This window comes from Pygocentrus nattereri, chromosome 16 (assembly GCF_015220715.1).
Source record: "Pygocentrus nattereri isolate fPygNat1 chromosome 16, fPygNat1.pri, whole genome shotgun sequence".
Lineage (NCBI taxonomy): Eukaryota > Metazoa > Chordata > Actinopteri > Characiformes > Serrasalmidae > Pygocentrus > Pygocentrus nattereri.
The window spans coordinates 22352449-22373609 of record NC_051226.1 but is presented as its reverse complement, the minus strand read 5'-3'; the positions used below and the strand labels follow the sequence as shown (position 1 = coordinate 22373609).

The window sequence follows — 21161 nt, the reverse complement described above, 5'->3', positions numbered from 1 at the left end:
CCTAATGCAACAGCCCATTATGAGAGCAGAGCAGGCTACTCAGCGAATCAGATAATTGAGTTGAACAGCAGCTGGGGGAACAGCAAGAGAGAGAGAGCGAGAGTGTGAGAAGCACTGTCACTGAGCATCGCAGAAGACAGTAAAGGAAAAATTTCCACGTCCCAGTTGCTGCCTCTTTATTTTCCACCCCACTCTGAGAGTGCTGCACTTCTGTCATCATCTGCGTGGCCTGCCAGCGATTGCCCTGGAGCATGAAGAGAGCAGACTAAGCTGTTAAGACTCCGTATTACTCCACAGAGGGAACCTGGAATTTGGACACCAAGCACTTTTTAATTGTGAATGGCTACGAATATCTGCGCAGATCACCATGCTAAGTTTCCCCTGATGGCCCAGCAACGTTTTCCACACTTTGTTCTGCTCCTCGCGCTCTGATGCCTCACTCAAGAGAACACATTCAAAAGACTTTTTTCCCCCCTCCCTCTGACCAGTCAGGATGTAAGAGCATGCACTTGCTCATTTAAATGCCATTTTATCAACTGTATGATCAATGAAACATTAAGATGCTTTGGCTTTGACCTCTTCAACTCACTAAGCTCCTCCTCTGGAGTAGTTACAACACACGTATGTCTACATTAAAAAATGCAAATGTTAACATACTTGCAACGAATAATTACATAGTCAGCACAGCATAGTGCTACACGGTGATTTATAATAAGAAGTGTATATAAGTGGCATGATTGGTGGCAAGGATGATGTATGTAGCCACAGGCACACAAAGAGGCTAACATTGCAGTTAGCAAGCTGGCCCACTCGGGTACCATAAACAGCAAAAAGTAAAGATAATACTTTCCTGACTGCCTGCAGTCGCTCTTTCATGTGTTTATTTATATCCAGTGGAGAGAAGTTAAAAGGGCTTTTGCTTCACTGGTTAAATTAGTTTCTTCCACATATATGCAGTACTGCTATATGCAGTGCCATCCCTTCAGATGTCAACATTGCCATAGCAGTAGCTCTGTTGGTTGAAGATGCAAATTTGCATGTCAAAGTTCACCAAAGTTGAAATCAACACAAAAGTTTCACATGCCAAATTCATTCTCCCTAGAAGTGATGTGAAATACAAAGCATTCCAGTGTGGTGAATGCAATTTTTCTTGTGAAACTTTGCTTATGCTGGCTTTACATGATGAAACTTTTATGCATCTTGTTGCATGTTGAGAAATGAATGCAACATAATTGCCAGTGACAAGTAGCAGATAACCAGCATCATATTTTTTGAGACACCTCATCATTCTAACTATAAAAGTCATCCACCAGATATAATTTACATCTGAAGCATTTTTATCATCTTTGAGTGTTTATTCCAGCTTGTACCATTTTGTTTCTTTACTATACACCTCAGTTATTTTATCTTTTTATGCATGGTAAGCCTTTGAAAATTACCGTTAAGGTAGCCATTATAGTTATAGCAGAGGAGTAAGTCACTTCAGTCATGTAAAAAACAGCAAGCTAATCAAAAAGAAGAAAAAAAACTGACAGAAGCAGCTGTTAGTGTTAGCTGGCTAGTTAATGCAGCTGGTTAGAGAAATGTTAACTTTGAGAAATTCACGTTTGTTGTCATGGCTAGAAAACTAACAAAATGAAAAACTACCAAGCTTCAGTTAGTCTTAGGGGGTCTTATTACCTAGTAACCTGCCCAATTAACAATGATCTTGTTAATTTCATATCAACTGATCCAGTGAAATTAGCTGTTTACCAGTATGTCGGTCGTTGTGATCATGTAATGTGTCCGTGCTGTTTTGATGAGATGTTTCACGAAACTTGAAAGTTGAGCCGCTTACAACTGTGAAGGCTTCAAGTGAGTTGGAGGGCACTTTACATTATGCAAAATTTGCTTTAAAGGGTTAATTATAGGGATTGAGTTTAGCCCTTTGTGCAGATACTGAGATAGACACAGTTACACAAAGCATTTCTCCTGTAATAATCTGTACAGATCTGTGTCAAATTTGCATTGCTCAGCTGCACACAGCCTTCCTCACTGCAGTCTTCTAGCTTTACTCACTCTGCACTGTGTAAGGAGATTTGCCTTCCACGTCAGCTGAAAGTTTGACAGAACAAATCATAGTAAACCCTCAGGACAGAGAAGCACCCAAGTTTGAGCCTGAACCGTGGCTTGACTTGGCCTCACTGCCATGCATATACACAGATGATTTCCTCTATTCTTTAAATACGCAGTAAATGATTAATATCACAGAATGGATGAACCAGGTCACACAGAGCTAGAAGTGAAAAACTGGCAGACTGTTATGACCTCAGCTGCTACAGACCTGGAACAGGCTGTGGCTGGCCAGATGTCATTATTCTCTGTCATACTTCCTAGCCTTTTCACCCTGGATCTGAAATAAAGCTGCTCTCATTCACTACAATCCAAACTAAATATTGTTTTGACCAACAAGGATGATCACAGAAAGGTACAGTTCTGTGCAAATACTTTAGGTGAAAACTAATGAATGCTGTGTATCTAAACATTTAAAGTGAAAGAAAACGCAGCAATCAGGACATACATATATGTACGTATGTGTTGGGTACATGTATGGTGTACATGTATTTCAGTCATTTTCACATTCTTCAAAAAGCAAAACCACTAAGTGAGTCATCTGGGTCTATTTGAAAATTAGTCAGATTGTTTCATCAAAGGAAGCATCTTGCTCGAAATAGAGGGTCAGAAACCCAAAACTGAAAAATGCAGAAAACTAAAAACATTTTGCATAAACCAAAATTATGACAATATGTGACAAACTACAGAGAATGGCTGGTCATCCTTGGCAATAAATTTCATTATTTTTCCCCTTTTAAGTTTTGCACTGTTTATTAATTTATTTGTTAGTTAAAAATAAATAAATAAAACTTGCATTTTCCTTATAGCTTCAGTTTTGCTGTTATCTGCAAATCAAGTGGGAAGTCATGTTAAGTGATATCAAACCTGTAATTCAGAAATTATTTGTCATTGTATCCCCTCTTGATACTTAACATGAGAGATTACACATAATTCCTCTAACAACCCTCGTAGAACATGTCTGCACTGACCAGTGCATGAAAGCAAATGTAAACAGCATTTTTAATCATAATTTTTCATTTTCATTACCAAAACTATTTGTAACATCTTAAATTTAACTCTTCACTTTAGGTCTACTTAATCGGTTTTCTCCGTCAAAATTTTTGGTCATTCTTTTTTGGCCATTTTTGACCAATTTTCAACAAAACGTTTTGGTGCATCTAACATTTAAATAAATATCATTAAATATTAACAGAGAAGCTTACACAAACCACTGATCAATACCATGTGCTTGTTTCATTTAAGAAGCCAGCACAGACCATAAAACAGGCTAAAACACGTTTCTTTCTTGTAAACTGGGTCAGAGTCCCAGTGGTCCTCAGCACTCGGAGCAGGCCATGGGGCAGAAGGTGGCGAGGTTCCGCTGCTGTACCTGGCCTGCTCCCCTACGCACTGGTCAGCACAAGTAGGGCGATCCCCTGGAGATGGAACCGATCAATTAGGTGAGCACCAGTGGGGCCAGAGGTCAGTGGAGCGGGCATGCGCCGGCAGCAGACATGGGCTGGCATCCCTCCTCACCCACACACTCCACATGGATACACACCATCTGCCAGACTGCTGTCAGCCAGGGCAGACCGTTCAGAATGTCCAGAGTAAACCAGCACAAGGCCCCAGATCCCACCCAACACCCCGCCCCCCAAAAAATTCTCTCGCCTAGTGCCTCAAAATAAATAAATAAATAAATAAATAATTGCAGATTGCCTAGTGTCAGTGAGTTTGTGTCAGAGCGACTGATATCTTGTCAGAAAAGCCTATTAAATTTCACTTAAATAATTGTCTGTCACACTCCATGTGCTGTGATTTATGCGGCAGCTCCTGTGAACGGTTAGCCAAGATGCGTCATCACAGCTCTGTTCCATTTTCCCCCTTCTTCACCATCTTCATTTTTCTAACCCACTACTAACTGCTAAAAGGACTCAACTCAACTTTGCATGACGGCTAGGAAAAAAAGGGCCATTCGCCGTTCTCACGCTGTTCTGACCAGGCTGTGAATTGCTTAATTATAGCACAACAGCAACTTAAACAAAAATGAAAATTACATAATGTCATATTGCAATTAATGTAAAGCGTGGTTAGTCAGGCCTAAATTCAACACTGAACAAAAGTCTTTTACGTCAGATACCAGCATTAAAAATTAGGATTGCTTGTTATATTGAGAGTATAATGTTTAATTGTATAATACTGAACATTCTGAAGATGTGTTGAGTGTCTAAAGTATTTCATAATTAATTTACAACACCTAATTGTTTTCTTACGGAGGATATCAGTCATCTTTTTCTTCATTATATGGATTAAGCATTTATCTATTCATTGCAATTTCTCATCATGCATGTGGCCGAAGATTATCATAGCTTCATATGTCTGAGATATTCTGGACAGACACATTATAACTTCATTCTTGATGCTATAAAGCTTTCTCTGTCATTTTACAATCATCTACATTGATCACTTTATAGACATCTAAATAATCTTCAGTTTTTTTATTATTTGAAACTAGCTATGCTCCTATATAGAAGTGTGTGGCAACTGCTAACACCTGATATTCTCCATGTACATGTCTGGTCAATCTAATACTGATGCTGACACAAACATTTATGAAAACAGAAATAGATGCTTAAATAGAATTACAGGGAAATGTAACATTTTTGTAGGGATACAAATACAGTAAAATGAATAAAATGCAGATATTTAGCACAGTAACCCAGTGATGCCTAAACACTGTAGTCTTCCAGAACATGTGTGATCAAATAATCGCCTGAAATACTGGTCAAAAACATCAGTATTGGCTGGTAATTGATTAAAATTTTATTATTCGCATCAGAGAGATGGTTATTAATTGTACTCCAGAAAAGCACAATGTTCAGACGCTGGTTTACTATAATAAAATGTCCGCCTTTCATTCTACTGCATTTGTAATTCTACAGAAACAAATGTAATAACCTGATCATTCCAGTGGATTTTTAAGTATATCAGCACAGTCAGATACATAGAGGAAAAAATATTGGATATCAAAATCTGCCTACAATTCCCTTATTGATGCATCCGTAATTGATACATTGGCAATTACCTGCCAACACTGACATGATTCTTATATCCTTGCACATTCTTATATGAAGCCTATAAAGTTTTGTAACATCATATGATGATTTTGGTTTTATGTGTTGAAAAGATTTGAGTTTTTAAAAATGCTAGTATAGTAATACGTGGAATATACATGCCAAGTTACATGCACATCATCAGCTGTGTTCACAATATTCTACTTGATAAACATGAAACAAATGCCCACAATGAGTACAAAATTTAGATAAAGCAGTTGATGATTAACAGACCATCTTTCCAAAGCATTCTCACATACATACATACAGACACACTAATTTGCATGTGCATACACACACACACACACACAGATATACATACACACACACATATATATATATATATATATATATATATATATATATATAAATATAAATAATATATATATATATAATATATATATATATATATATATACATACATACATACATACACACACACACACACACACACACACACACACACATATACACACACACACACGGTAGCCGTACAGATGCCATTTTATGCCACTGACAAATATTTATCCTGCAGATTCAGAGCAACGGCTTACAGAAATGGCCCTCATCACTCATCCGCAATAACTTTTTCAACCGGCAGCCTGTTTTACTCCTGAATTCGGCAATATATATGCATCTACTATTTAATCCAATCTATCCCCGAATCAGATTCTCTTTCTAATCTGCATTTCTCCCACATGCGCCTGTATGGATTATGTACTCTCATAGATATTGCTATAATGATGAGCTGTGCGCAAGATGAGGCTGGAATGAGGGAAATGCAGATATGGGGCTGTGTGGAGACACAATGCCGCTTTATCTCCGTCTTCTCTGCACCTCTGTCAGGCTCGTGTGAGGAGGGTAATGTCAGTTCGGGTGGCGGGCTGTCAGGTGGAGCAACCACACTGAGCCCTGCACTTTACAACCATAACACAGCACAAAAACCCCTGCCACCTGCCTCCTGTCAAAACATGCAAAGTGTACTCTACCCATCTAAAGTCTGAGGACACCTCACCTTCTTCTGATTTTCACTGTTAATTAACACGTAACAGTAACAAGTAAAGTCTATCCTTTGTTATGAACAGCAGGTACAACTTGAGTTTTATTTCCTGAGCTACTGTTAGAAGCTCAAATTGAAAATCTTTCAGCCTAAAGGTGGTTTAAGCAGCTGAAAGGTTTCTGTGCTAATGAGTGCACATCATAATAGTGGGATAAAATGTTTTATATATAATATTGCAGTACTTTATTAACCACACAGATCCATAGTGGATCACAAGTGCCTTGAAATTCACACTGAGAAAGGTGTCAAATGAAAGTCATCATTGTCTTAAAGACAAAGGTTAAAGTCTGGCTGTCCTTAACATTAAAATTACCAACATAACTGGTCTACTTATACTATATTTCATACAGTACCTTTCAGCTTGTCAAGTGCTAGATACCATTAGCTGATGCCAAATTTTATAAATCACAAAATTACAGTTTTAACTCATTACATTTATATGAGCAGAGTCTACAATGAGCTCCTTGTTTATTGGTGCTTTTCTGCAAGGCTTCCTATGTGCTACAGCTGTGCTCTGCACTACTGCTATCCTGCGCCAGCATGACGAAGCACTTCTCATCCAGTGCCCAGTAGTCTTTAGCAAGCTGGATGCAACGTTTGTATATACGCAGCAGTATTTGCTTCCTTCTTCTAATACAAAGCTCTGATCAAAACACAAGATGTAGACTCTAAATTGCCCTCTGGTGTATTAAGCTCATGGTTCTTTTACATGAGAATGACTAACTTAGCATAAAGCTTTGATTTGCATATCAAAGTAAATTAGGATTTGTGAGATTTTGTAAAATTTCACAACTGTTCAAATGTTAAAAAATTCTAAATGGACTAGACCCTAACCCTAGAAAGAGAGGAAGAAGAGCATAAAAGAAAAAAAAGTTGTCATGGGGAACATAAATGAGTGCTGGGCGGCCACTACCCACCTGTCAGCAACCGTGGTCAGAGCTAAAGCAAACACAATCTGCTGAAAAGCTGAAAGCTGATTCATTAGTATTCACGCACATGCACCATCTCTGCTGCGGAACACCTGTGAAGCTGCATTACATTTAAATAAAAAAACAAACAAAAAAAAAACAACATACTAACAGAGGACCTGGACAAGCCCAGTGCTCCAGGCACCAGCAGAGTTAATCCAGGAGGTGTTCCAGATTTCCGTATTACGAGAGGAAGAAGGTTATTATCTACACAGAAAATATGGTTAAAAGGGACAGTTTGCTAAAAAGAATAATAAATAAAATAAATAAATGGAGAAAAAAAAAAAATTCAGGCTTTTACAACTGTAAAACTACTTTCTTCTGTCCACTTTCACAGCACGTCAAATAGCGTTTAAAACCACATAAGCATAATTCTTTTTGAGATTATTTAACAAGTCAATGAGATTTGAGACAAGTACGCGATTTAGAAACTAGTTTGCTAGAGTTAGTAATTGAAACACTGGCCACTGTAAATTTTCAGCCAAAAAAGTGGTGCTTTTTGTTTTCGCCAAAAGAGAATGGTAAAAATTTCATTTTTGGGGGGGAAACAATCATACAACAAAGTGTCAAAATTTGGAATTTAAAAAGGTTTTGAAATTACCAAAAATTTGCAAATTATAACCAAACAAACAACAAAAACACCTTAGCTGTTGTTAAGAATGCTGCATTTTGTAGGCATATATACTACATGCTGAAATTTAAACATTCATTTTTATATTTAATGTTTGTCGGTTCAGTTGAATTTCCGTTTCATCCCAGGATTTTCAAATCAGTGGATCACTAGCTAGGCTTCTATTACTTGTTAGCTACAGAAGCCTAACATCTCCAACTTAAAGAAGCAAACCTCAGACACCAAATATGTCTGGGCTGATCAACAACATTTGAGGTAAGAGGAAAACCTTAATAAGGTGTAAACCTTATATTACATCAAAGCATTCCTTTAAAAGCAGGGCGGGGTCCTGTTTGTATTAGATTCACATGTTCCGCATATGTAACGTATAGTGCGCATGGACAGTTCATTTTGCTGTCTACCAAGACTGTAAGACCTCACAACACGCAGCTCTTTAATCTGCATTTCCACCTGAGCAAGCCCACTGTAAAACCTCCCAGCAGAACTTGTTGTATAATTTATAGGTCACGCATCAGTGTTATTTTGAAGTTTACGTGTAAACGGAGGTTCCTTTTGATGATGTAATTAAGCAGCGTGACAACCCAGCCATTCTCTGCTAGCACAGGACTTTAATTAAGAGGTGCGACACCTCATACATGAGCAGCCAAAATCTGAACGCTCACTCCTGAGAACTGCCTTAAACTGATTTCAGCCAGCAGGATTTGATGCAGATCACACACTCATGTAAGCCAGTCCCTACACAGCAGACCCACGCTAAGAGATGCCTCACTCACCTATTAATAATTCAATTGCGCCGATTGCTTTCAATTATTCATAAAAGTTTATAATTCATCTTCTACCACAATTTTCCTCCATAAGGTGAAAAGAAAAGGAGAAGTCGGTGAAGGGAGCAATGATGCCCAGCAGCTACACGCGATCTTCAGGCCTCTGTTAAACGGTCAACACTCGTGCTCTCCGCAGTCCATCCACAGACTCAGCAGCTGCTACAGCCACACAAAATATAATCTGCTAAGTGTTTGACAATAGCGATATTGCAGAAGTGTGCAATATGCTAATAAGCCTCTAACCAATCACTGATTGTTTTGTGTGCTGTGAGAATCGTTACCAATCACAGATGTTACTAAGGTGTTTGGATGAATTAAGGTATTTACCTGAACCAACAAATGTTTACAAAAGGGCAACATTTTAGGCCAGTAAGGCTTTTTGCTGTTTTATTTTGTGTTTTCCCTCAACAATGTGATTTTTCAATGCTGGTGTTGCTTGATATTTAAAGAATGTGACATAAAGCCTAACAAACTACCTTTTGAAACATGAATAAGAACATAAGTCACATGTCAGTCATATTATATTGTTAGTCTCATTGGTTTAATCAGTAGTAAACTCTTCCCAATCGAAATTCTGCTTTAAATCTAGACACCATAGTATTGCATTAGATTGAATTATGAACTGTAAGATCACACAGCCATAAGGCTGTCCTGCTTATTTTACACTCAAAACACAATTACTAGAGCAATAATTAGCTATACTTGGGGGCTGGTTTACCTTGGTTACATTTTAATTCCATCTTTATTTTTTCATTATTTACCACCTGAAATTTTACAACGCATCTTTTTCATTCAATATTGTTCAGTCTTAGTGAGCACAGACTTTAAAAGGCCAACATGCTTGCAACTCCCTGGCCAGCTTATTCAATGAAAAGGTTCTTGCAGGCTAAAAGCTTGTAGAGAATGTAGAGTTTCAATTGAAAAGAAAGCACATTTGACAACGAGACAAACAGTCAAGTTGCCAAAGAGCAAAACAGGGACCTTTGCCATGGACTGCAATTGCCAACGTCAATATTTGCACAAGCTTCAGATGATTTGGTGCGCTGTCTTTTATTCAGTCCTGTGAATGTAATCTTTACCGAGCAAATTCATCAAGATAAAGGGAACAATGTATTACGCTGCTTCTTCTGAAGTCTGGCCCCATGCAGTGAGCACATCTTGCTCTCTTTGAGCCATCTGCTAATAGGAACGCGCACACCTACATCCTAGTGCTGCTTATACACATCCATCTCTGTGCTTCACTCTCAACACATACAGTGAGGAAGTGCTTCACAACTGCTACTTTCAATCTCAGCTCTTCTCAGCTCCAGCAGGACAGGCAGCAACACTTTTTTTTCCTGCCTCTACCTGAGACACCAACGTGACAACTCAGGCCTCTGAAAAGCTCCTTTCAGATAGCAGACTAAACTGCAAACTTCATACTGACAAGTAGATCCACAATCTAAAAAACATGTACGGTTGCACGAGTTGCTAATACCAACAAGAACGCATTAGCAGGTAGGATTATGTCGTAGATACTTTATCGATGCATAATGAGCTGCTGAAGTAGCATCTGAGAGCTTAAGGGGAGCATTCCATTACAGCCCAAATCACGAATTCCTACAAAAGCCACACAGCCACTACAGTGCTAGCAGTGATCTTTCGAACAACGTAACTATTGTATGCTGCAGTGTTCACAAAGGCTCCTGCTGTTGCTCTGCTTTATTTTTGATGGAAACTTTACAAGAAATAAGAAGAATGAACATTGTGCTATTTAATAAGCTGGGAAAATGCCTCTCTTTTCCACAGGGTACTGAACAGGCAGAACACTTCCTCCTCCAATGTAATCAGAAGACACGCAAAAAGAGAGAGAGAGAGAGAGAGAGAGAGAGAGAGAGAGAGAGAGAGAGAGAGAGAGAGAGAGAGAGAGAGACACACACACTCTTACACTCCATTAACCCTTAGGATTCAGTTATCGTCAGCGATAACAAGCGTTTGTAATTTCATATGAATTCTCTCATTCATAGCTCATTGAAACAAGCAGAGAAATTCCCCCGAAGCGCTGATTCTAAACTTTCAGTTAGTGTTTGTAAGTAGAAGACAAGACATTTCCATTATGAGCTGAATTTGATTAAATGTTCTTGATGTGTCTACAGACTTGTGCTAGACAGTGAAACATACAGAATGGAAAAAGAATGGAAATGTAGTTCACAGCGTAACTCATGATGAAATTGAATACGCAATTATGCAATTACTGGGGCTGTCAGAGAAAACATGTTAATAACACCATGACATGTTAAATAATTAACGTCACTAATTTTAGCACTCAACGCCTTTTCCTAATTTGACTCTGCGCTGAAGCCCAGCTGCTTGCTCACTGTATGTTAAGACAATATAATCAACTATTGTAGAACCTTTTGTTCAAATAAAGCTTGGAAACGTCTCAAAGCAAAACCGTCAGCCCCTTCAGCAGACTACGCTGAGCAGTGCCGGCAGGAGACCTACACACAAATAATAAGCAAGAGCAAAGTAGAAAGCAACATCTCCCTTTGAGAGCTTCCATGTAACAAGAAGACAAAAGCTATATGACCATGAGTGAGACTATACTGTACACTGCATGTGATGTACATTCAGTTGAAGGCAAACGTTTGAACACCTCTGGTCAAATTATATCTTTAGCTCATTTTCTAAGTGAAAATAAGTTAACATCCTCTACAGAGAACAAACCTAAATAATGGATTTTTCTGAAAATTTTAGAGCTCAATTTCTTTATTTAGTCCCTGAGTTTTAAATAGTAACCCAGTAACCCAACAGTATAAAATCTGCTACAACATTTTCACGTCCCCCCCGATGCGTTAAATTCAGCAAATGAACAGTTAATGTGCATTAAAATGTGCAGAAATTTCTGTATTTTTACTTAAATAGAAAAAAACATTTAACTCCTACAGCTGTGACAAAATGTACAGCTTTTTAAATGAAAAAAAAAAAAACAGAGCAATGTGATTAATCACTATTTTAATGGACAGCCCTAGTAATGACATTTGAATTGTACAGCAAAATAGCAATTACTCTCTTAACTTCTATATCGACGCCAGTCTAGCTATTGCACCACTTCCAGGTCTTCATGAACCAGACATAGTATACTGACCTCGCACTGCATAATGCCTACCTTTTCGATGACTGTGTATACTGCAAGTCCTCCTTCTTAGATCTCATCAAAAGCACCTGCCCTCAGATGAGTTCTGAATCTGTGCTGGAGACAGAGACGCCACAGGCATTCCTGCAAAACAAATCACAGAGCATCGATTAGGCACACAATGACAAGAGTACACACTGGAGAACCTTCCACAGACACAGCAGGTGGGCCTGTGAGAGACTACTGTTCAGCTCTGCAGCTGAAAAAGCCTAACACATATAAGCTAATTAAAATATTTAAATGATTAAGGTGAAAAGCTGATATCCTAATCCTGTGACGCAGCTGTGATATAAAAGGCATCAAGGTAACTTCACAACACAAAGCAAAATACTCCTTTCATCAACCAGAGAAAAACAACAGTGAATGAATCCCTTATTTACCAATTTTGTGTGCTTTAAGAGAATCTAATCTGACTGAGAATCTAAATCTAGACACTTCATAAGCAGTGACAATGTCTAGAGGCATGGTTCATAATTCAGGTAGTCAGCCTGCTCTAATGCTCAACAGCGCTGACAATTATAGGTCAATTTGTGCTTTCCCTACTGGAGCAGCGAGTGTTGTCCTGAACAGTCCTGAAATACCTTCAGCTGGGCCTCCAGGTATGAACTATAGCTACCTTTATAGTGCTTGACAAGCAAAGAAGAGAACAAGGGGCTGTGGCAACATCAGAGAAGAGGTGTAGGTTTATCTTGAAAGATAAACTTATTACACGTGAGTGAAGAAGAGAAAAGAGGAATCTGAGTGGCTGGATCAGGGCCATGGCTGGATTGGCAGAAGCATTGTAGCAATGGCGACTCTGGAGCACAGCCAAGCCTGCTCTCAGGGAGAGAACTCATCTCACACTCTCTCCCTCTGGCAACGAGGCAAGAGCACCACACAACTCCCACAGGGCCCCCACGATACCAGAATTCCGATACCAAGTGTTTTGTTATAGTACACTCCCGAGTTCTCTGCATTGAACACAGAAAAATACTCAAGTTGTTACACACAGGGATGCATAATGATACAGGAATCATGTGCAAGTGAATCTTACCCTGTATACCTATAAGATGTTTAAACCTCTCTGCATGACTCTGCTTTGTTCTAGACTCAGAACTGTTCACAGTGGTGGTGACATAAACCAAGACTTCCAACGTGTTTAATGCCTCTAGAAGCTCCATCACATAAAAATTATAGCGTGAAATGATTGAATACATTATCTGGTGCCTGAGCCACTATTTCACAATCTTCTGAGAAAGTTGACCTAAAATGCATTTATTTTTATTCATTAATGGCAGAAATGTACATATCACTTATCACCATTTTATTCAAATTAAAACCATTTTAATCATTACACAAACAAAAATCAGAAGACAAGTGTAGGTTCACCAGTCATTCTGGACAGTCAATAAAATGGCTACATTTATGTTATAGACATCATGATCACTGGCCCATGTCCTCACCAGTGTAACCTAATCTGAGCCAGTAAATTTCTACAATGAACCAATTCCATCAAACCACTCTGAACCACTTTGTTTTACATCTCAAAGGCATGAATTATGCAGAAAAAAAGTTGAAGTTAACCTATAGCACAAAACATCAAAAACTGAATTTAACAATGTATAGTTAAACCTGGGTCAATGTTGGAATGTAAATCCTAAATTCAGCTATTTCTCTGGGTCCAGCAAAAACTATGGTAAATGTTTCGTTTCCAGATTTCTTGTCATTTGTCTCATACAGCATCCCATACTCTTACATACATATCTAAGATTAAGGTCTGCTGAAATCTGGTTACATATTCTACATATTACAATATTATTTATAAAAGTTCCTCACACCAATATGACCTGCTGACAGCTAAGGACCAGGCACCCGAGAGCAGAGTGAGGCGGGACTGCATACGGTGCAAGAGGAAACTGAAGTGTGGTTAAATAGCTGGTTGCCACGCTAAGCAAAAGAGACTAGTCACTCTTTTACTCACTTATGTCCTCTGCCTTGAAAACAAACTGGACTACCTCAAGACTGCAGCTGACCACAACGGGAGATGATCGATTAACTGCTACATTATTTTCCCGTAAAAGAGTCATTCGGCTAAAATGACTAATCTTAGAGCATTTTGCACTGTCTGCAAGTTACATCATCAGCAGGTAAAAAGGTTTTGACAAAACTCACACCTTTAAAAGAATTTTAATCGCTATAACACCCGCTACTGTGCTTATGTATTCTGTATCAGCAGATAAGTACCTGAAAAATCTCAGATATATGCATCAACTCACAATTCCTACTATCTACACCTAGTATCCTAGATACACCTTGACATTTACATCTAATGATTTCAGTAAACATGCTCTGAAGGAACAATGAACAGTGAGATGACCTTAAGCAGGTTAACCCTTAGAAGTCAAGAGTCATTACCTTTGTTTTGCAGCACAATTCAAATATAATTACATAATCATAACATTAATTATGTAGCAATTACATAGGTACAAAATTTGGTTTCATTTACATTCTAAATTACCAGGTTCAAGTCTGTAGATCTGTTGTACAGATCAACATTTCTGCAAAAATTCTGCACATGATTATCATCATCTGCTCAAACACAAACGTGATATCGCCTGGAAATTTCTCTGCCTGTTTTATGAGCCAAGAGAGGAAAATAATGATCAAATTCTACACTGCTGTTGTTATTGCCAGTATTGGGTGCAACATCAAAGGGTTAATAAAGCGTCAGGCATCCCCTGACTACCTGACTGTCCAGCCTGGAAGGCCTATTTTAGTGCTCCACAAATGGTACCACACTGAGATGAGGCTATCATTCCTGTTGTTGTAATCAAGAACCACAGATTGGGTGCCTGAGTGACAGATTACAATCAAAGTAACATGACATCAGCCCCATGGAGCGGAGAGGAGTGCGCACAGACTCAGTCAATGGTTATTGCAGCTGTCAGTGGCCAAGACCCTTATATCTTTGGCTGGCATGTGTCACTTTAAAGCAGCTTCGGAAAACAGCAGAGGTGAGCGGGGAAGACAGCCAACAATAACAGAGTCACACTTCACTGGTGCCTGTCTTAACAGCTGAGACCATCCTTCATACCAACCACCAATGCAGCTGCTGCTGTTTCAGTATGTAGACCAAATGCCCAGGTCTGGGCTCTGTAGCTAATTCTATACACATATAAATGTTTTTTTTCAGGGTTCTTTAGTAAAGGCAAATGGTTACATAGAGAACCAATACAAGTAAAAAGACTTAAGTGGTTCTTTGCATGGTTTACCGGTTCTTCCACGATAAAGTTATATATATATGGTTCTTGAAAGAATGCTTCTACAAAGCACCAAAAGGATTAGGTTATGGGTCATTGAATTTCTTGTATTATATGGAATACTTATGCTAAGATTAAATCTAAGCCTAGCCGTAGCAGAGAATTTTCTGAGTGCAAAAATATCATCAAGTGCAGTACAATTCAGTTTGATTGTAAATGCAAAGCACACGAAGGACCTTGCTTGTAACTCACTCACTCGCATTTAATGAGTCTAAAGGTTCTCCACAAGGGGGCCCTATTAGCATTCCAGTAACTTTTGGGGCTTATATCACTGACACAATGTGTGCCTGTTCTTGAGAGAATTATCCTTCACTAAGGTTGGGTTAGAGGCTTGACAACATTACTGAAACATGAATCCCTGAAATAACACAACTCCATTATAAATAGATAATATGCTCTGTGCAAATTGACAGAATATATCCTTTTACAAAAACTGACTGTGCATAGTTTAACACCTGAGAAAAACTTCTTATTTTGTGGCTAACATAGCGGTCCCTGTTTAAGTTCAATGAAAAAAATGACAGTTCTTTAATACATATTTCTTTGCTTATGATAGAAACACTTGTGAATGTCACATTCTTACTTTTCTGACGGAAAGTAACGCCCAACCAAACAGTTGTTTAAAAAAAATGTTTTAATTGACTGTCCTAATACTCTGGGTATGATTATCTGATAACACTATTACGTTAGCCAACTTCTGTTCATTCGTTCTTATTTTTCTTCTTTGTATTTTTTTTTAAAACAAACACCACATTCACCATTTATATATACACACACTCACCAGCCACTTTATTAGGTTCATTTGTTTGTTAACACAAATAGCTAATCAGCCAATCACATGGCCGCAACTCAATGCATTTAGACGTGTAGAGGTGGTCAAGACAACTTGCTGAAGTGCAGACCGAGCATCAGAATGGGGAAGAAAGGGGATTTAAATGACTTTCAACATGGCATGGTTGTTGGTGCCAGACGGGCTGGTTCAGAAACTGCTGATCTACTGGGATTTTCATGCACAACCATCTCTAGAGTTTACAGAGAATGACCTGAAAAAGAGGAAATATCCAGTGAGATGCAGTTGTGTGGACGAAAATGCCTAGTTGATGTGAGAGGTCAGAGGAGAATGGGCAGACTGGTTCCAGATGATAGAAAGGCAACAGTAACTCAAATAACCAACCAAAATCTCTGAGGAATGTTTCCAACACCTTGCTGAAAATATGCCCTGAAGAATTAAGACAGTTCTGAAGGCAAAAGGGGGTCCAACCTTTTACTAGCAATTACCGAATAAAGTGGCCGGTGAGTGTAGGTTAAACATAAATTTGGACACATTAGCATGTGTTTAGTGTCCCTGCTTAGTAGTAAATTATGTGATCTGTTTATATGATAAACTTGTGCTTATGAGCCAATTCAATTCCATGTGAAATTTCAATTAATTAAAACATTTCATTTTAGGCAAAAAGTCATATTTCCTTAAAGTTTCTGACAAATTAATACTTTTTTCCTTCAAGTCATTATTTTGAGCAAATGAGTCAAAGTTTGAACCTGAATCAGGTTCAAACATTTTTTCCCCCCTATTTGGTGGAGGTGGAAACGTGCTTGCATGCAAAAAGCATGTGCGATAAACGCATGGTTATATTACGCCGATCATATGTTAATTATAAAGCTTCATCTGTGTTCATTTCCATGGATGTTCTCAGTAGATAACCGCTAAACTGACCACCCACACTGGTGCAGTGTTGGTAGACTGTCTGTAAACCAGAAGGAACATAAACACACAAGCAAGATATTCAGACAAATCAACATGTTGACATAAAAAAAAGCTCAGAACAGACTGAGTCTTAGAAGCTCCTGAAATTGTTTCAAATTTGGTTTCTTTTACAGGAAGGAGGTTTGTCCTGAGGTTGAAATTGGAACTTCAACAAATTTGAGGAAACATTCAGCATTTCCATAAGCTGAACATTTCTTCCCCAGCAAAGATGTTCCTCACGCAGTGAAAGAGATATGGATAAAAAAAAATAATATATTTGAAAAGCACAGCACTCGAGCCATCCATCACTTCCCAAAACGGCACCGCTATCAGCTCTGCATGAGAGAGGCCACAGAGATTATGACAAGCAGAGGAAGATAGAAAGCACTCCATCCTATTACAATTTCAGATAACAGTTTAGAGGACGCGTAGTGTAATGCATTTAAATGCAAAGCAACATCAAAGCCATTAGTGCTGATCATTTCAATAAAGCCAGGACAACATTGCAGTTCTATTACTTGATCTGTACCGAGTGGTTTCACATGCTCTTTACCAGAGCCAAAGCTGAGAGAAGCCCAGACATTCCAGCATAGGAATTCTGTATGGGTGTGATGCTTTAAAACTACAGCTATGCCTGGATGCAAAACGTTAGCTACAGCTTTTTTTCTTTACAATGGCATCAGCAATATTCTGCCACTAGGAGAAGAAAAACAGTGTTTTTGCACATCACAAAGACATTTTAGCTGACAATATGTCATGAATGGTGTCCTCAGGCTGCAATTTCAGATTCCATCAGCAGCGCTCCAAGTTTTTCATTACCTATTGTATGACCGGAGGACGACTCGACAGAAAGCAAACCAGTGGGAATAAGGCAGCGAGCGGCAAAAAGTTTTTTTGTAATTCAAGTTCTTTTCTTTTTGTGTTCTTGCAGTGGGATGGCCACGGTGAAGACAATCCGTGAGGGTGCACATGGGAATGCGTGGATACCGATGGCCTATCGTAATATCACTGCAGGCTTCAGAGAGCTGGCTAAATCATTCCTGGTGCAAATACCCATCTCGGATGTCAGCGGAGGAGTAGGGCTAATGGTTTTTTCCCCCCAGAGCCAATGTGGAATGCATCTCCCAGTTGTCTGGCTGGATGAGCAGCTGGAGGGGCGGACAGAGCTGCAGGAGCCGTCCTGCCGCTGCACTTGGAGATCTGACAGCGCAGGATCCATTTCCATGTTCCAAACTGGGCCTCGGCGAACCCTCCCCCCATTCTCCCTGTGTTTCTGGGATGGAGGCTGGCCCATTCCCAACTCCTCAGCCTCTCCCAAGTTCCGAAATTCTATTGGGATGTGTGCACAAGCACGAATCACGATGCCCTGCCCGAGCTTTACAACACTGCAGGGAGATCCACCCAGATGCAGGTCACTTACACACAGCGGAAAAGTAAAAAGGGCTTCGGCAACTCATATTCTTAATCCAGAGGAAACCTATGCGAAGTAGTGCTTGGTAAGGCCACTAAAGAAAACATCTGGCAGTACCTTCATGAAACTCTGAAAAAAATCATATTGTAGAATCTTAACTGTGGAGACCGAATGAGTAGTTCATACTCAAAGAATGCTATTTCCTCAGAGCCATACATGCTAGATAAATTGTTTAATTTTCCCTCTTCAACAATAGCAGTGAATCATTTCTCCAACAAAAGTATGATGCATAGATAAAAAAAAAAAAAAAAAATCTGAAAAGCCCTAATTATGTCCATACTTTCGTCCACTGTCACAGACATCATATTTAGGCATGAGGTTTGCATGATGTTAATTGTAAACTAAAACAGGCATACTTAAGGGGGAAGGTGAACAAAAGGTTATTTGTTCCTGTCAAATTATTCCTTTTTACTAGTCACAAAACTGCGCAATGCCACACTTGTACGTTATCTTAAACCATAAATACTTTTGCATGATTGTGTAAGGCGACGAACACGAACAACCAATACCAAAACAAGAAAAACAGCAACAAGGAGCACTAAAAACTGATATTGGACTCGACTCCCCTACAAGACCAAACAGTCAAAACAGGAAATGCTGGAAATCATATCAAATGGTAAGGTACCTGAAAATTCCACCACTAGTAAGGATGATGCACAAACAAGAGATGTTACCCATTTGAGAGCCAAGCTTGTGCTTCAAGGCCAAACATCCTTACTGCGTAACTCTCCACATTGTTACTATTTCTTCAACTAGGACATATTCAGCCTATAACATTCAGAACACACTTTGAAGAGAAGAAGGACCACCTCCTATTAATTTATCCACCATATTCAAACTATGATATATTAATGAAGCCAAGGTAATGTCTGATAATGAAAAGTGAGCTCATTTGCTGCATCAGAAGAAGGCCTGCATTTCTCATATTGCAGCATTGCAAGGCATCTTCAGCATTCCAGCAAGTCCCCCCGACTCCCCTCCAAAATCTTCACAGTGCATCCAGCACTCAGAGGCTCAGAGACATGCATGTAAGCATGCATAGTTTAATAACTTGCCTGGATGCATGTTCATGAATTAATTATTTTTTGGTAGCTCAGAACTTTGAGAATCGCGACTTGTCGCCTACGCTTGCCATCCCCACAGAATAAACTTTCTACCAGATGAGAGTGCGGTGGTCTGATTAACAGCTCGGTGCTGCAGGACACACAGGGGAATTGCCAAGACTAGTGCTTGACATAGTCTTCTTTATTAGCTAATGGTAATGATTCATGAAGAAGTTAGAGATATGGTCCAAAAAGCATCTGTGAGCTTCATGCCTGTCCTTATGAGTCAGACTTTTTTCCTTGCCATGTCCTCTTGCTTCCAATCTTCCATGACCATCATTCTGCAGCTATGTGATATATACAGCAATATGTGCAAAAACTGAAATGCAAATCATTTTGTATAACACCATCACAGTCTTTCCTATCTCCATGTTTTGAGTCTCTTCAGGATGACTCAAGATGAGAAACATTTCCACCTCAGTTGGTTAAAATGGCTGTAAATAAGTGGGAAGGGCTAGATTTCACATTTAGAGGCTTTCACAGCACCTCACGAACGAACGCAGTAAGACCCTTCTCTTCCTTTCTGCAGATTTACACTTTCCCTAACAAATGTAGACAGCAGAGGAAAGAAGAAATTACCCACTCCATGCTGATGCTGCTTCATATCGGATGTGCCTGTGGGTGCAGGGCAGTGGAAACTAGAACAACAAAGGCAGACACTTAAAAATTCAGATGGGGAAAAAGAAAACAGTCCTCGCGTCAGCAGTTCTGAGGCACAAAGCATAGATGTTGGGGTAAAGGCAGAGGATAAAGATTCACTTGACAATTCAAGCTTATTTCAATTTTAAAAACTGGATAGCTCAATAGCAAAGCTTCAGACTTGGCTATCCAGGCCTCGCTGTATTTGTGTTTGGGTATTAGGACTAAATCGCAGAGAGACTGCAAGCTGTCTAAGCAACCACTAATTTGCAACAACGGGAGTCTCCAGGGACGGTGGTGGAGATAATTATATAGAGTTAATGAAGAGATCAGGGAGACATACACTGATGATCCTTCAGGACCTGGCTGATTTGAATGAGTGCAGAGGTTTCCCTTGCTGCAGTAGCCCAGGAGCTACAGATGAATGAAAGTCCTGCTAAAACAGTGGTCACCAACTCTGGTCCTAAAGATTTACCTTCCAATCACGATCTGCCACACCTGCTCCAGCTTATCAGCTTCTTCTGGTTGGATCATTTGCTTTAGTATTAGGTAAGAAGGGGCAGCATGTTAAATGCAGGTTGGAACTAAACTCTGCAAGAAAACAAAATTCTAAAATCTAAGACTTTCCAAATAATCATAATGGTAATGAAAAAGAGAAACGGTGATTAAAACACTGGCCAGCACAGAAGTGTGTTGTTAAGCAGAAGCAGTGAAAATGTCAGTAGTGTGTAACTATTTCATGGTTTCTACAAGACATAAGACAAGCGATTTGTAATGACTGTTCATATCAAATATCAAAAGTGTACAACACATAAGAACTACTACAGGTGAGATCACTCCTTGCAGAAAAGAGGGAAGTCATCTATAGTCAAGTTTTTGATATGAGAATAAATTCATGAACTATACAACACGCAAAGAATAGCTAAAAAATAATGACTCATTGACTTGGATGAACAACTGTACTCTGTTGTTGAGGAAAGTGGACATTTCATAGCGCGCGCGCACACACACACACACACACACACACACTGCACCTTACA

At 39.2% G+C, this 21161-nt stretch overlaps 1 protein-coding gene across 2 annotated transcripts in view; it reads right to left on the bottom strand.

Moving 5' to 3' along the window:
* The window catches only part of ndst1b (N-deacetylase/N-sulfotransferase (heparan glucosaminyl) 1b), a 96470-nt gene that overhangs the window by 60189 nt on the left and 15120 nt on the right, over positions 1–21161 (bottom strand). For both annotated transcript variants that reach the window (XM_017704440.2, XM_017704441.2), the window contains exon 2: positions 11839–11949. The gene's annotated coding sequence lies outside the window, so the exon portion shown is untranslated. The remainder of the gene's footprint in view (positions 1–11838; positions 11950–21161) is intronic.